At 47.2% G+C, this 17,335-nt stretch overlaps 1 protein-coding gene across 1 annotated transcript in view; it reads right to left on the bottom strand.

Annotated features, from left to right (window-relative positions):
• Positions 1-17,335, bottom strand: part of LOC134206085 (putative uncharacterized protein DDB_G0274535) — a 240,909-nt gene that overhangs the window by 207,489 nt on the left and 16,085 nt on the right. The window lies entirely within an intron of this gene.

The following is a 17,335-nucleotide window of genomic DNA, read 5'->3' as shown; positions in this document are numbered from 1 at the left end:
TACAAATATGACCTATAACAGAAATATACTCAATAGCGCCAAAATAGCAAAAACCGTGGTCCTGAGGAAACTGAAACACAAAAATACCTGAAATCACATCCGTACATCGGCGACCTAACACCCTACCAAATCCAATGCGATTTGAATGCGCCTTTAAGCCTTTTTACAAAAGCTACTCGGCCAATCTACCCCTTCGGTCAACCAGCCCCGGTCTCCTCTACTTTACATTAATTTTAACAACGGTTTTAAAATAACTGACCCGGGTTTGACAATCATCGCATGGTTATTTCAAAACATAGAATGATTTACTCAGTTTTCGCCTTTCTCGTACAACAAAGGCTATATGATTGCTAAAAAAAATTTTGATAGAAGGCCCGGACACCCCTAGTGTTATATACCGATCGACTCAGCTCGACAAACTGAGGTGATGTCTGTATGTGTTTTTGTTTTCTTCCTAAACAATGGAGGGGGAATCTGCTCAACAGACATCCTGGGTTGTCCAGGAAGTGCGGGGTTAGGGACTACCTCCAACAGCAAACGAGGGAGGCAGGACTGCATCACCGACCCGCTAAACCGTTTCCATTGCCGCCAAGCCCATCGTTCCTTCGGAACAACCAGAAAGTAATGCTTCAAAGGGGGCCAGTGCACAACGCACCCTCGAGGTTAGCTGCGTGTCCTTGCAACACCGAACATCGTGACTCGCTTTTTTAGAAGAACATCATGGTATCGTGCCAGCGCATTGCCGGCTTTCCAGGTGGCCTTACCACGCCCTATGTCCTCGGAAGGTGGGAAGGATCGACTTCGCGTCTGCTTCCTTCTCCACGACTGGTATCAAGAATGATAATGCCGCGTGCACCCCAAATTGGCCTATCTGCGATAGGGCCTATTCGCCAACACACAAAGGGACTTGCCGACGCGGTGCCTACGCCTGCCCCAGCCGTAACGAGGACCCCTTCCGTCCTCGGGCTCGTAACCCGACCGGTTGTCCGACGCCGCGAAAGCAACGATACCATGTTGTTCTTCGCGTTACCACTTGTTCGATAAAGGGATCGAATTCGACCACAGGGCACCGGTATGACCCATGAAGTCGACTCCGAACCCTTGGACCACCTCTTATTTGCGCCTGAACTAGCCATTCCTCGAGTCCACGCGCCACCTTCTGTGTAGCTCCGAGACGATTTGGACGATAACCGATAAAACGGCGTTCCAGCCAACTTCATCTTTACACATCCTCCGGACTAGGTTGTCCGGGGTAGTGTCCAGACCACATGTGGCAAGCATGTGGTCACGCATTGTGCGAAAACACGGGCACACGAACAACACGTGTTCCACCGTCGCACGGTCTTTTTTTTTCTTCCTAAGCAATGGAGGGGGAATCTGCTCAACAGACATCCTGGGTTGTCCAGGAAGTGCGGGGTTAGGGACCACCTCCAACAGCAAACGAGGGAGGCAAGACTACATCCCCGACCCGCTAAACCGTTTCCATTGCCGCCAAGCCCATCGTCCCTTCGGTACAACCAGAAAGTAATGCTTCAAAGGGGGGCCAGTGCACAACGCACCCTCGAGGTTAGCTGCGTGTCCTTGCAGCACCGAACATCGTGACTCGCTTTTTTAGAAGTATCGTGCCAGCGCACTACCGGCTTTCCAGGTGGGAAGGGTCGACTTCGCGGCTGCTTCCCTCTGCACGACTGGTATCAAGAATGATGATGCCGCGTGCACCCCAAATTAACGTCTCTGCGACAGGGTCTATTCGCCAACACACAGAGGGTCTTGTCGACGCGGTGCCTACGCCTGCCCCAGCCTTGACGAGGACCCCTTTCCGTCCTCGGGCTCGGAACCCGCCCGGTTAACCGACGCCGCGAAAGCGACGATACCATGTTGTTCTTCGCGTTCTTCGCTTCTGTCTGTATGTGTGTATGCCGCGCAAGTTATCGTCGATGCGACGTGTAACAGGGGAGGCACTACGATATTACAAATTATAACTTTTCGCTATTGTGGCATTTCGAGCTACGATGATGACTTTTCGTCGGCCTTGGTTGCATCACGCATTCGGAACCTGGTGAACACACGGAGTAGAACCGAATTTGGTTAAGCATTGATCAAGGCGGAGATGGCCCTTCCCGGAATTAAGTTCAACATATGCCACTCGGTTTTAGGAGGAAAAAGCGCCAACAGTAAGATCGAAACCGTGAAGAGACGGAGTAACTATACCGCGCTAATAACATACGAAAGTTCTTTGAGAAGTTGAACCGTTCACGTAAGGGTCACGTGCCACAGCCCGATATGTATAAAAACATAAACAGGAACCGTCTTACGTACGAGCGTGAGGTGATCCAAAGGTGGCAGCAGCACTACGAAGAGCGCCTGAAAGGCGACGTGGCAAACAACGGTGGCGGTATGGTAAGGAACCTGTGAGCATTCGCGCAGGACATACGATTTCTGGCTCCGAATCCCCAGGAAATCCAGGATGAGATCGGACGGCTGAAAAACAACAAAGCCTTTGGACTTGACCAACTACCAGGAGAGCTGTTTAAATACAGTGGTGAGGAACTGGCTAGAGCGCTGCACTGGTTAATTACCAGGGTTTAGGAGGATAAGGTTCTGCCGCTTTGGAGGGAGCAATACAAGGACAGGGATAGACACGAGTGGTACGGTTTTCACGAAGTCTGTCCAGTGATTTGGTTTCGCCGAAGACATTGATATTATGGCACGTAACTTTGAGAGGATGTAGGAAGCCTACATCAGACTGAAAAACGAACTTAAGGTCACTTCTGACAGAATCCAAGTTTCAAAGTGCTCGCGTTTTCGGGGGCACACCACTCGATACGGAAGCGGCGGACAACTGTCATTTTTGTTGATTCAGCTTTGCTGCGTCGCAGCATGCGTGAAAAAATAAAAATGACAGTTGTGCGTTGCTTCCGTATCGAGTGGTGTGCCCCCGAAAACGCGAGCACTTTGAAACTTGGATTCTCTCAGGAGTGACCTTAAGCGGGTTGGACTAGTCATCAACTCATCGAAGACGAAGTACATGATAGGAAGAGGCTCAAGCAAGGACAACGCACCATGAACGCACTACGTGCTTGTTAATTTTTTTCCATTTATTTAGTCTACATCTAAACAGATATCACTGAATCAACAATTTGACGCCACAATAAACGGTTCGAGGCCGCATCTCTCCATCCTCGAATACGCCCAACGTTCGCCAATTCGTTTTGTACCTGGTCTGCCCATCTCGCTCGCTGCGCTCCACGCCGTCTCGTACCTGCCGGATCGGAAGCGAACACCATCTTTACAGGGTTGCTGTTCTTGCAACATGTCCTGCTCATCGTACCCTGGATACTGGGTTCGCCGTAGAGTTGGGCGAGCTCGTGGTTCATTCTTCGCCGCCACACATCGTCTTCTTAGCTTCTACTTAGCTGGTAGTGCAGCCTGGGCACTGTTGTCCTTCTGACATCAGCTAGAGTGAGTGGGTGCGACCAAAGAGACCATCGTCCCTAACCCCTAATCCCAAGGCGTCAAGCGACCCGTGCCGAGGGGATGCATGGCCAGGGGGGTGAAATAATAAGCTAGGCCTTTAACGGAGCCTGTGGGGTACCTGGGCACTCTCCACAGTAATTGTCCCTTACCGCGTCATGCTGGGCTCTGGCGTGGTGGACCTCTTTTCCCGAGCAACTCGTGTTACCAAAATGGAAAACCAAGTCAATTCTTCAATTAGTGGTAGTAGTGTAGGCAATAATCGCAAGAAGTGGGTTGTTCAGGTCTCCGCCTAGGAGGGCAGAGGCAATAGTCGGCAGCTCAGTGCGCAGCGCCAGCGTGGGTCACTTAACAATCTCCCAGGTTCCGCCGGTAGAGGTTATAGACGGTCCATGGCTTGTGAAGGCGATGAACCGCAAACGCGATGGGCTTTCGGCCTTCGAGGTGGCGACGGAACAGAAGGACGCCATCATCGACTTTGCGTCAATCAAGAAGGAAGTCAAGAGGAGCTTGCTGAAACTTTGAAAGTCGATGCTGGACGCCAAGCTGGAAACGGCGGTCGGGACGGCCAAGTCTAAGCCCGTGAAATCCGTGGAGTCGAGGTCTACCCAGACTGAGGCCCAAGGATTCACGGACTCGGGCAAGGTTGAATCGACCGAGGGCGTGCCAGCGAAGACGGTGGTGCCAAAGTCTACCCAGACTGAGGCTCAAGTATTCGCGGGCACGTCGGGGGTGACTGCTCCAACGGAGCATACACAAAAACGGGGGAGACAGTCTCCAGGGGATAAGCTCCCTGGGGGCCACTCCAAAACGCGAAGGGTTACTACACCGAACAAGGGTAGTGGGACTGGGAAGCTGGTCGGGACCAGGTACTTCCAAAACCGGAGGAGCAAGGACCTGGAAAGGTCCGTCCACCCAGGAAAGACGGTGGTAAGGGTTTACGGCAGGCTGAGAGCTCTCAGCCGCACCAGACCAGGGAAATAGAGGGAGATGACGCCTCCTGGACCCTGGTCAAGAACAATAGGAAACCGTAGACGTCAAGGGCCGAAAAGAAGGCCCAGGCGAATGAGGGTAGCAAGAAGTCTAGGGTAGGCGCCAATCGCTCCAGGGGCGATGCCCTAGTCATCAAAACGGACGAGGCTAAGTACTCGCACGTCTTGAAGGCAATGAGGGGTGACGTCAAGCTCGGTGAACTCGGCGCCGATGAACATCGAATGAGACGTACCCGGATGGGCGAGATGATCCTCGAACTGAAGCGGGGCATCTCGCAAAAGGGCACCGCATACAAGAAGTTGGCGGAGGAAGTTCTAGGCGAGACGGTCAAGGTGAGGGCACTCACGACGGAGGTGAATCTAAGGGTTAAAGACCTGGACGAGATCACTGAAGTCGAAGAGCTCGTCACGGCACTGCGGCGACAGTGTGAAGTGGAGACGACCACCGCAGCCGTTCGGCTACGGAAAGGTCCGGCAGGGACGCAGGTAGCATTGGTTCGGCTATCTGCAGCGGACGCCTCCAAGGTAGTCAAGTTAGGGAGCGTCAAGGTGGGATGGTCGGTATGCCCTGTGGGCATATTTGAGCAACCCAAAAGTTTGCTTCAAGTGCCTGGAACCGGGGCACAAGCAATGGGACTGCAAAGGCCCTGACAGAAGCAATCTCTGCCGATGCTGCGGATTGGAGGGACATAAGGCACAATGCTGCACGAACCGTCCCAATTGTTTGATTTGTTGCAGCAAAGCTGTGAACAGTAAGCACCCCATGGGGGGTTCGATGTGCCCGGCGTTTAAGCGTGCTGCAAAATCACAGTGCAGGTAACGCAGCTGGTTTGCTCGGCCTCGTCCGAGTGTATGGTGTGCGCAGGTTTAGAGGAAACGGTGGAACACGTGTTGTTCGTGTGCTCACGTTTTCCCGCAATTCGTGACCACATGTGGTCTGGACACTACCCCGGACAACCTAGTTCGGAGGATGTGTAAAGATGAAGTTGGCTGCAACGCCGTTTTATCGGCTATCGCCCAAATCTTCTCGGAGCTACACAGAAGGTGGCCCGTGGACTCAAGGATGGCTAGTTCAGGCGCATATAAGAGGTGGTCCAAGGGATCGGAGTCGGCTTCATGGGTCATACCGGTGGTCATGCTCTGTGGTCGAACTCGATCCTTTTATCGAACAAGTGGCCGCGCGAAGAACAACATGGTATCGTTGCTTTCGCGGCGTCGGTCAACCGAGCGGGTTCCGAGCCCGAGGACGGAAAGGGGTCCTCGTCAAGGCTGGGGCAGGCGTAGGCACCGCGTCGGCAAGTCCCTCTGTGTGTTGGCGAATAGACCCTGTCGCAGAGAGGTCAATTTGGGGTGCACGCGGCATTATCATTCTTGATACCAGTCGTGCAGAGGGAAGCAGGCGCGAAGTCGACCCTTCCCACCTTCCGAGGACATAGGGCGTGGTAAGGCCACCTGGAAAGCCGGCAATGCGCTGGCACGATATCATGGTGTTCTTCTAAAAAAGCTAATCACGATGTTCGGTGCTGCAAGGACACGCAGCTAACCTCGAGGGTGCGTTGTGCACTGCTCCCCCTTTGAAGCATTACTTTCTGGTTGTACCGAAGGGACTATGGGCTTGACGGCAATGGAAACGGTTTAGCGGGTCGGGGATGTAGTCCTGCCTCCCTCGTTTGCTGTTGGAGGTGGTCCCTAACCCCGCACTTCCTGGACAACCCAGGATGTCTGTTGAGCAGATTCCCCCTTCATTGCTTAGGAAGAAAAAAACACACCGTCTTCTTGCACACCGCCAAAGATGGTCCTAAGCACCCGTCTCTCGAATACTCCGAGTGCTTGCAAGTCCTCTTCGAACATTGTCCATGTTTCATGTCCGTAGAGAACAACCGGTCTTATTAGCGTCTTGTACATGACACATTTGGTGCGGTGGCGAATCTTTTTTGACCGCAGTTCCTTCTGGAGCCCGTAGTAGGCCCTACTTCCACAATTGATGCGCCTTCTTATTTCACGACTAACATTGTTGTCAGCCGTTAGCAAGGATCCGAAGTAGACGAATTCCTCGACCACCTCGAAGGTATCCCCGTCTATCGTAACACTGCTTCACAGGCGGGCCCTGTCACGCTCGGCTCTCCCGCATAACCAAAGGGTTGTTATCTTTTTTCAAAAATGGTTCATGCTCTTTTTGATCCATAGAACCAAATTGTAAATAAAAAAGCCAAATTGGATACATCCACAAAAATGGTAGCATCCCATGTGATCTAAGAACTCAGTGGATCATACAGCTTAAGGTTTACACGCGTAGCCAAAGATCTGTTAAAACGTTTTTAAAATGGTTCGTTCCCTTTTGATCCTTAGAAAAACATGGATATACCTTCAAATTTTTTTTCCATTTCAGTTCATTCAAGAATTTCTTTAAATATATGTCTCAGAAGACGAAATTGGGTTGACACCGCGGCTGGGGACATCGTGGAAGCCTTGGTTGATTCGGTAGACCATTTGATTCAAACTCCAGGACAATTTGGAAATCTTAAAACATCTCATATACCTCGACTTGAGACGCAAGTGGAAGACATGTACTCGGAAGGCCTGGTTTTGATGATACCGCGGCTGAGGACATCATGAAAGCCTTGGTTGATTCATTAGACCATTTGATTCAACTCCAGGACAGATTGGAGATCCTACAACACCTCATATGTCTTGTTTGAGACGCAAGTGAAAGACAAATATCCCCCCAATAAGTGACGTAAAAAGATGGTTGAGTGTAGTAGGGGAAGAAACGAGGTATATGGGGTAGGAAGACTCACGTTGAGAAGACACGACCGGGTAGTGACGTCACAAGCAGGTACTGAGTGACCATCGGCAAGTTCGGTACCATTGGCCAGCCATCTACTCCGGCAGAACGGCCGAAGTCGAGAAAATTTCAACATGAACATTTCGTAGACCGGACAGGGGAATCGAACACAGCATGGTTTTGTTTTGTAACCGTGCTTCTTACTGGTCGCTGATACAATATTCATGAATAAAATGGATCTAAACATATAAAGTACATTTATGGGTTTGCAGCATCTTATCAATTGAGGTATACCGAATAATGCAACGTTTTCGCAGCAAGCTGTTACATAAACATTTTACAAATGTACAAAAATGAGATAGATAAAATAAACCGTAACAAAGCTTACCGCTGTGTAAAGTTGGCCGGGAACGCATTTAGAATGTATCCATGAAGGGCAATAATTCGGTGAACATGATTTTGGAAAATATTTCGACAGTTATAAGGAGTAGCCGAGCAGATCAGGTTTGAAACGATCGATGGACTCTCCATATGATATGTGCCACACGACCTGTAGTAAACCGTGTGGCGTAGTGAAGCGAACGAAAATAAGAGGTTGATCAAGTCACTTGGCTAGAGCAGGTATTGAAAGTAAAAACACATTCGTTCAATTGATTCAATTGAATTCTTGAACATTTATTCAACTGAGTTGAGTGATTCTATTTGCATAATTTATAAGATATGATCATTAATATTATTATAAGGTTAAAAGCTATAAGCACTTTGTACTGTACAATGGCACCTATATATTAGTGTACACTACCAAATTAAAAAATTGCGGGGTGGCGATCATTTTAATTTTATCCCATTTTATTATCAAGCGCATAATGGTCACGCATTTTCAAATGTGAGTACCCAGTAAACCACATATCGTATAACAAAGAGCAAATAAAGTCGCATTTGCGTCCATCAAAAATCTGAATCGCATTGTATATCAAACTTTGTCAGATTATTGTCAAAGGATGTTGAATTAAATGCATCGTATTTGATTTTTTTTACCAGTTCATTTATTTGGTAGGCTCAGTCGTGTGTGACACTTTGCGGAGCCGCAATTCTCAAGTATGATATTTTTACATGGTATATCATCTTATCTTAACAGTTAGTTGGGAGGGGACATAGACCATAATACTCGTGGCAACTCAAGGTTAAAAAACTTAATACAGGACGGACGGGGTAGGGATTTGGGTTTAGGTTATTTCAGCTGCTCATCCGGGCGTTTGACGTTGAACGTTGAAAACGATTTTGCGTGGCGTCGTGCTCGATTTTTGGTTCGTCAGGGTGCATCTTCCGGATGGCCAGAGCTTCGGGGTACATGGTACACAGAAACAGAATCGGACAAGAAAAAACTGAGAAAGAGAAGAATATAGGCATTAAACTTTGATGTCAGCCAAGCAAAGGAAGGCATAGATGGCCTGCATATATATCACATCGCGATCTCCTAAAACACCTCTTATATCCCGGAAGGGTTGTTTATCTTGGGCCACAAGGGTATCCAATAGTTGCTTTCTGGAGGCGTCATTTTCCGAGCAATACCAAACTACGTGTCGATGTCATCGTAACCGGCTCCGCACCTACATAGGTTGCTATCGACCAGGTTTATTCTGTAGAGATGTGTGTTTAGTGAATAGTGATTGGACATAAGCCTCGACATCGTGCGGATGAAGCCTCGACTTAAGTCCTCACCTCTGAACCACGCTCGCGCAGAAACTTTAGGAACTATGGAAAATAGCCACCGTCCAAGTTCATTGTGTGACCAAATCATTTGCCAATTTTGAAGAGTACTCTGACGGACTAATGGGAAAAACTCGTTATTCGAGATTTGTCTATCATAAACTTCACCTTCCTGTGCGCCCACCTTTGCTAGCGAGTCCGCCTTCTCATTGCATCGTATATGATAATTTTTACCATAGTGAAAATCAATCGTAATTGTGTGAATAAAAACTCGTAATGACATACACTCCTTGCAATATCCTATATGAGTGCGAATGAATTCCTATGGGAATCGTAATACAATCGAAACCACTTCAGTCCAAACGGCTTGTTGAAGTTTCAAGCAGTTGTAAAGATATAAATTGTGTAGTTTATGTTGGACAAAAATCCGAATCAGTTCAAGATGTGCAGTATGGTGCAGTGGTAGAGTATCCGCCTGCAAATCCAAAGATCATATGTTCGAGACTTGGTGATGGTAAGACTTTTTTTTCATATTTATTATGTATAATCGTAATACTGTTCTCATGATGTCGGAAAAAAATCGTATAATAAAACTCGTATGTACTTATATCGCCCCCGCTTTGGTACGTATATAGCCAATCTGTGCATAATATACAAACGAAAGCAACGATTCTACCAAATATTACGCAAATCTGAGGGACCGCATATCGATTCCACATGTAAATGCCCCATATGACGGAGTTTATCTCTGCAGTTGGCTCAAAAGTTAAGTTCAAAATACTATGTCTTTACCGCAAAACACGGTAAAAAACACCCACTCCTATTTGTTCATAAATCCAATGCACGAGAAAAGCGCCAACACCGCTAGGTGGATTAATCAGGATTTTTTGAGATATATGCACCTACCAATTCTGCCAAATTTAATTATTTTTTACGGAGAAGAATTTTACATCGGAAAATCTTACATCTAAACATGTCAATTCAAGAACTCGTATTCCTTTCTTCTTCTATTGTGTTTTTTCTAATCTCTAATGTTAAGTCAGCCGTGAGTATGGCTGTTACCCAAACTAACTAGAATCGTAGCTAACTAGAGTTACCGAAACTATAATATCATGACAAATGTTTAACGAATTGTAAAAATTCAAAAAAATTCGGCATGCCGAATAAACGAATAACTAATCAAACTGTAATTTGAAGAAATAAATAAAAAAAAGAGTAGTACGACTGGTTGCACAGAATTCAATGGTCATTGATGAATATACCTATACTTATTTGCATATCGGCCAAGCACATGCCCATCCACGCAACTAACTGGAATTGTTTTTTACAGCGCTACTGGGCGTAAATGATATAACAATTAATCGAGGAAAATGAGACCCATTTGCGCTTATAAGCCACCACCCTCTAATCCAGCTATAGCACCAATTCCGACATCCACCTTCTTTTGCATCAAACTAATCGACTCTCCGTGACAATCTCAAATAAACGGTAGAAAAAAAAATACATCCCACCAGCAGCACCGTTATATCATGTGAGCAAAAAAACATCCATTTCAGGACAATAATCCTCAATCATCTGCTTGCGAACACTTTTGCGTTTTCCCAAAGGACCACACGCTCGTTATCCTATCCTATCGGTACACATTCACAGAAAGCTCCTCCACCATGGTCTTGGTGTGAGTGCTATACCAACTCGTTTGTTTTTGATACAAACCAACACACTTCACTGAAGGATAATGTTTGCACTCATGCTTTTTCAACCTAACGGGACCTTGTTTTCCCACTCGGAGCATTTTCCTACCAAACAGTCCATATCGCATAATTCTTTCGAAGAAGTTCGCTGCCAGTTGGAACCATTCGCACACACTGCACTGTAACACACAAGCTACCCGGAGGGGCGACATTTTTTAACTGTAAGGAAAACAAGTGCCGAACATCTTATTTTTCCAGCTGGTATCAAATTACCACCTGCTTCATCTTTCTCACTAAACAATCCTACTTTCTCTGAAAACAGTTTCCATTTTCACATAGTTCATAGAACAATGGAAAAGTGGGACTAGTTTATAATTTCAAACGTGGTTCGTCTAGTCTTTGGTGCTTAGAGGTTGGTTCTGATATCTAGGTCACTGCAACTATTCCGGTCCTCACTACTGGGAGCAACAAGTCTTAATGGAATTGTTAGTCAATGAGTGATCTTCCGAGTTCAAGATTTCATATTATTCCTCGCTTTTTACGTGATTAGGTTTTATCAATTTTTTAGTCTACCTCGATTTCCAGAGTATTTCAAATACTTCCTGTTTTTCCTTTGACTTAATTAATGGCTTAATGGTTACCAATGTTACTATCTGAGACTATGTAGGACTGTGATTACTTTTGAAGACTTTCGAGCCTCTTGAAAGGAGGCTTCAGAGCTTCATGAAAGGAGGCTTCCGAGCCTTTTGAAGGTAAGCTTCAGATAATTTTGAAAGGCCTTCGAGGTCTCTTTAAAGAAAAATCCTGATCCTCCCAATGGAAGGCTTCCGAGCCTTTCAAAAGGACATTTTGCACATCTTGAAAGGACGCATCTAAAGCTTCTTGAATGAGGCTTCTGAGCTTCTTGACTGGAGGCTTCCTAACCTTTTGAAAGGAGGCTTCCGAGCCTCTTGAAAGGAGGCTTCCGAGCCTCTTGAAGGGAGGCTTTCGAGCCTCTTGAAAGGAGGCTTCCAAGCCGCTTGAAAGGAGGCTTCCAAGCCTCTTGAAAGGAGGCTTCCAAGCGTCTTGAAAGGAGGCTTCCAAGCGTCTTGAAAGGAGGCTTCCAAGCCTCTTGAAAGGAGGCTTCCAAGCCTCTTGAAAGGAGGCTTCCAGGCCTCTTGAAACGAGGCTTCCAGGCCTCTTGAAAGGAGGCTTCCACGCCTCTGGAAAGGAGGCCTCCGAGCCTCTTGAAAGGAGGCTTGAGGCCTCTTGAAAGGAGGCCTCCAGGCCGATTGAAAGGAGGCTTCCGGGCCCCTTAAAAGGAGGCTTCCGAGCCTCTTGAAACGAGGCTTCCGAGCCTCTTGAAATGAGGCCTCTGAGCCTCTTGAAAGGAGGCTTCCGGGCCTCTTGAAAGGAGGCTTCCGAGCCTCTTGAAAGGAGGCTTCCGAGCCTCTTGAAAGGAGGCTTCCGAGCCTCTTGAAAGGAGGCTTCCGAGCCTCTTGAAAGGAGGCTTCCGAGCCTCTTGAAGGAGGCCTGAGCCTCTTGAAGGGCCTTCCGAGCCTCTTGAAAGGAGGCTGCCGAGCCTTTTGAAATGAGGCTTCCGAGCCTCTTGAAAGGATGCTTCATGAAAGGAGACTCTCAAGCCTCTTGAAAGGAGACTCTCAAGCCTCATGAAAGGAGGCTTCCAAGCCTCTTGAAAGGAGGGTTCCAAGCCTCTTGAAAGGAGGCTTCCAAGCCTTTTGGAAGTAGGCTTCCAAGCCTCTTGAAAGAATACTTCCAAGCCTCTTGAAAGAAGGCTTCCAAGCCTCTTGAAAGGAGGCTTCCAAGCCTCTTGAAAGGAGGCTTCCAAGCCTCTTGAAAGGAGGCTTCCAAGCCTCTTGAAAGGAGGCTTCCAAGCCTCTTGAAAGGAGGCTTCCAAGCCTCTTGAAAGGAGGCTTCCAAGCCTCTTGAAAGGAGGCTTCCAAGCCTCTTGAAAGGAGGCCTCCGAGCCTCTTGAAAGAAGGCTTCAGGCCTCTTGAAAGGAGGCTTCCAAGCCTCTTGAAAGGAGGCTTCCGAGCCTCTTGAAGGAGGCTTCCGAGCCTCTTGAAAGAAGGCTTCCTGAGCCTCTTGAAAGGAGGCTTCTGAGCCTCTTGAAAGGAGGCTCTGAGCCTCTTGAAAGGAGGCTTCCGAGCCTCTTGAAGGAGGCTTCTGAGCCTCTTGAAAGGAGGCTTCCAGGCCTCTTGAAAGGAGGCTTCCTGAGCCTCTTGAAAGGAGGCTTCCGAGCCTCTTGAAAGGAGGCTTCCAGGCCTCTTGAAGGAGGCTCTGAGCCTCTTGAAAGGAGGCTTCCAAGCCTCTTGAAAGGGGAGGCTTCCTGAGCCTCTTGAAAGGAGGCTTCCAGGCCTCTTGAAAGGAGGCTTCCAAGCCTCTTGAAAGGAGGCTTCCTGAGCCTCTTGAAAGGAGGCTTCCAGGCCTCTTGAAAGGAGGCTTCCAGGCCTCTTGAAGGAGGCCTGAGCCTCTTGAAGGAGGCTTCCGGGCCTCTTGAAAGGAGGCTTCCTGAGCCTCTTGAAAGGAGGCTTCCTGAGCCTCTTGAAAGGAGGCTTGAGCCTCTTGAAAGGAGGCTTCTGCGCCTCTTGAAAGGAGGCTTCCGGGCCTCTTGAAAGGAGGCTTCCGAGCCTCTTGAAAGGAGGCTTCTGAGCCTCTTGAAGGGGAGGCTTCCTGAGGCCTCTTGAAGGAGGCCTGAGCCTCTTGAAAGGAGGCTTCCGAGCCTCTTGAAAGGAGGCTTCCTGAGCCTCTTGAAGGAGGCCTGGAGCCTCTTTGAGGAGGCCTGAGCCTTGAAAGAGGCTTCTGAGCCCTTGAAAGGAGGCCTGGGCCTCTTGAAAGGAGGCTTCCGAGCCTCTTGAAAGGAGGCTCTGAGCCTCTTGAAAGGAGGCTTCCGGGCCTCTTGAAAGGAGGCTTGAGCCTCTTGAAAGGAGGCTTCCGAGCCTCTTGAAAGGAGGCTCTGGGCCTCTTGAAGGAGGCTTCCGAGCCTCTTGAAAGGAGGCTCTGAGCCTCTTGAAAGGAGGCTTCCTGGCCTCTTGAAAGGAGGCTTCCGAGCCTCTTGAAAGGAGGCTTCCAGGCCTCTTGAAAGGAGGCTTCCAGGCCTCTTGAAAGGAGGCTCTGAGCCTCTTGAAAGGAGGCTTCCGAGCCTCTTGAAAGGAGGCTTCTGAGCCTCTTGAAAGGAGGCTTCCTGAGCCTCTTGAAAGGAGGCTTCCAGGCCTCTTGAAAGGAGGCTTCTGAGCCTCTTGAAAGGAGGCTTCTGAGCCTCTTGAAGGAGGCTTCTGAGCCTCTTGAAAGGAGGCCTGAGCCTCTTGAAAGGAGGCTCTGAGCCTCTTGAAAGGAGGCTTCCGAGCCTCTTGAAAGGAGGCTTCCAGAGCCTCTTGAAAGGAGGCTTCCAGGCCTCTTGAAAGGAGTCTTCCGAGCCTCTTGGAGGAGGCTTCTGAGCTCTTGAAAGGGCTTCCAGGCCTCTTGAAGGAGGCTTCCGAGCCTCTTGAAAGGAGGCTTCCAGGCCTCTTGAAGGAGGCTTGAGCCTCTTGAAAGGAGGCTTCTGAGCCTCTTGAAAGGAGGCTTCTGAGCTCTTGAAAGGAGGCTTCTGAGCCTCTTGAAAGGAGGCTTGAGCCTCTTGAAAGGAGGCTTCTGAGCCTCTTGAAAGGAGGCTTCCGAGCCTCTTGAAAGGAGGCTTCTGAGCCTCTTGAAAGGAGGCTTCCAGCCTCTTGAAAGGAGGCTCTGAGCCTCTTGAAAGGAGGCTCTGAGCCTCTTGAAAGGAGGCTTCCGAGCCTCTTGAAAGGAGGCTTCTGAGCCTCTTGAAAGGAGGCTTCGAGGCCTCTTGAAAGGGAGGCTTCCAGGCCTCTTGAAAGGAGGCTTCCGAGCCTCTTGAAAAGGGGGTTGCGGGCCTACTGAAAGGGGGCTAGTGAGCCTATTGGAAGCAGGTTCCCGAGCCTCTTGAAAGGAGGCTTCCGAGCCTCTTGAAAGGAGGCTTCCGAGCCTCTTGAAAGGAGGCTTCCGAGCCTCTTGAAAGGAGGCTTCCGAGCCTCTTGAAAGGAGGCTTCCGAGCCTCTAGCATACTGTTCCCATGGAGATGCTCCGGGTTTTCCAAGGGTTAGTTAAAAATGATTTTTTTCTTCGTTTGACATTTATTGTGACGTTTACTGCCCGGAACCTGTTACAAATTGGCCAATAGGGGCCGGCTTTGCACTATCTGGAACCATTGAAATATGGGCGTCAAAATGTATGTTTTCCCAAGACGATGAATATACGATATTTATTAAAGATACATTTTGAGGACTGTAAGACTCTCTGGCCATCTCTGCGTAATTTTGATAGATTCTCTATCTACAGCCACAAATCTCAGGTTTTGCAGAGGAACAGTATACTAGAAAAGTGTCCGCTTTTGATGATCCTGGTTTTATCAAAATCGGATTATTCTACGCAAAGTTGAGCTGACTTGAATTTCGACATAATTTTACCTATCTCATCATTTTTGTTTAACCCCTGTAGTCTATTGTCACAAACTACATCGTAGTAAATAACAAAATATTTCGCTTGATAATATCGTATATCGCCTCTACTTTCATACATAAAAAGCTTTTTCGCGGCTGCTGAGTACCTTTAGACCTTCGACAGGACTCCAGCAGCTGAGAAAGTGGGGATTATCTGGCAACATGCTTCGGAATTTCCTCACACGACTTAATCGGAATCCTGCTGGTTATTGTTGGCAACAAACGCGAACCGTACCGTTCATCACTGGGTTTCATGGGATCATATCATCGCCAGCTAGTGCATCAAAGAACACGTTTGCAGATGGAAGTACCAGTTGTTGGAGCCTAACCTCAAGTTGAGGAAAATAATCGTCAAGGTTCTTGGAGTGTCTATTGAGCGGAGCATCGCCATCCTGCCGCACTTGCGCGAAGTCAGTTGTAGCTTTCCTCACCAAACCATTAACATGATGATCCGGTTAAGGATCGGGCAGACTATCATTGAGTATCAGTAGCTGGCAACAGCACGGCCGATCTTCTTGGCGGAGTCGGATATCTGGACCGGCGATTTGCGACAACCATCTTTTTAAAAGATCACACACTTACATTTAAGGAAGTCTTGAAAACTCCCTATACGGGACCGGGAATCACGTCCAGCCACCTTCACTGTGGCTGTAATTTCCGCTAGACTAGGCAAGCCCCAAATCCGTCGTAATGTTAATTAGTAATTAGATTCTCAAACTAATATTATGTAAGACTCCTTGGTACACTTGGAACCGCTATGACGAGGATGCCTCAAAAACAGTGTTTCAATATATTTACTTTTACCCATTAATAAGTTTTCATTCTTTTTAAATCAGTTTCCAACTATTTTCTTGATTGGGAGTTCCTTTGAACATCTTTAAAATCTGTTCAAGGCTCTCTCTAGCTCAACTCTATGATCTATACATGCCTCGACGCTCAGTCTACTAAAAAAGCGGACACGTGGTGCGTTGTTCCCCAAGGTAAACCAGCTAACAAGAGTTCTATCTCTCCAATATTGTTTAATTACGAAAATTGCCAACATTACTAAAATTGTTTTGGAATGTTTTTCTGTCATTATGTTGTATTTTGCCTTCTTAAATAGAAGTTTTTCTTTACTATACCGGGTATTTTGATGTTTCGTAATCCAGAGCCGGTGGATCTGCAAAAATGCATCAATGTGGGACATAATATTTTTATCATTTCGTAATCCAGAGCCGAAGGATCTGCAAAAATGCATCAATGTAGGACATAATATTTTTATTAATTCCATTTTGCTTCTGTGTGCCTCGCGAGGGCTAAAGATTTAATTAAATTTCTGAACAATCGGTCATTCATCAGTTTATGAATCTTTATGCATGTTGTTAAGGAACTTTTCGGAATCCAACGAGCAGCTGTCATCTTTTTATTCCACGCTTGTTAAGATTGTTGCCTCTGAAAATGTAAGCAGCAAATTATTTGGATTCTGAACAGTTTCACCTCAAGTAATATGACCAGCAAGCGTGCTGCGAAATTCGGGACGCCTATCAGTATTACGTCACTGGCTTAGAAATGTACACGAGAAAAGAGCATTCCGTGTAGATTTTGGCTCAAAAAATATATAAAAAATATTTGTGAAACCGTATGAATTTGTATAACTTTGAAAAAAGGAATTGAAAAATGCAGCAGGACGTCTGGTCACATTAACCTTAAGAGATTGAGGAACAACCGATAAGATTATTGATCATTTATAATCGCTGGACAAAAATTTGGCCAAAAACAGGCAGCAGGCCTTCTCAATTTTAGGGTAATAGCAAATTTAGTTTATGTTTGAAAAGTCAATCTATGAAGGGGCCGCACACATATTACGTAATAGCCTAGTCAGATTACACGTGAAGAAAAAAAAAATGAATTCAAAAGCATTGGCACCATGTCACTCTTTATCATGATATTCATTATAATGATATTTAAACCCCGAACCCCATCTCCCCCGCACCAGGACCATCATCATTATCACCCTCTCCATAATGCGTGCTTTTCTACATACTAATAATTTTATGTTTATTTGCTTTCACTACTGATATTTCTACATTGCATGAAAGTTGTCATTTTCAATACACCTAAAACCTATAATCAAGTCTCATGATTTCAATATTAAAATGTTAATATAAAATAATATGACTTATGGGATTCGTGATACGGATTCACTTTTTA

Source organism: Armigeres subalbatus, chromosome 1 (assembly GCF_024139115.2).
Source record: "Armigeres subalbatus isolate Guangzhou_Male chromosome 1, GZ_Asu_2, whole genome shotgun sequence".
Lineage (NCBI taxonomy): Eukaryota > Metazoa > Arthropoda > Insecta > Diptera > Culicidae > Armigeres > Armigeres subalbatus.
This window is presented reverse-complemented; position numbering and strand designations above follow the sequence as displayed.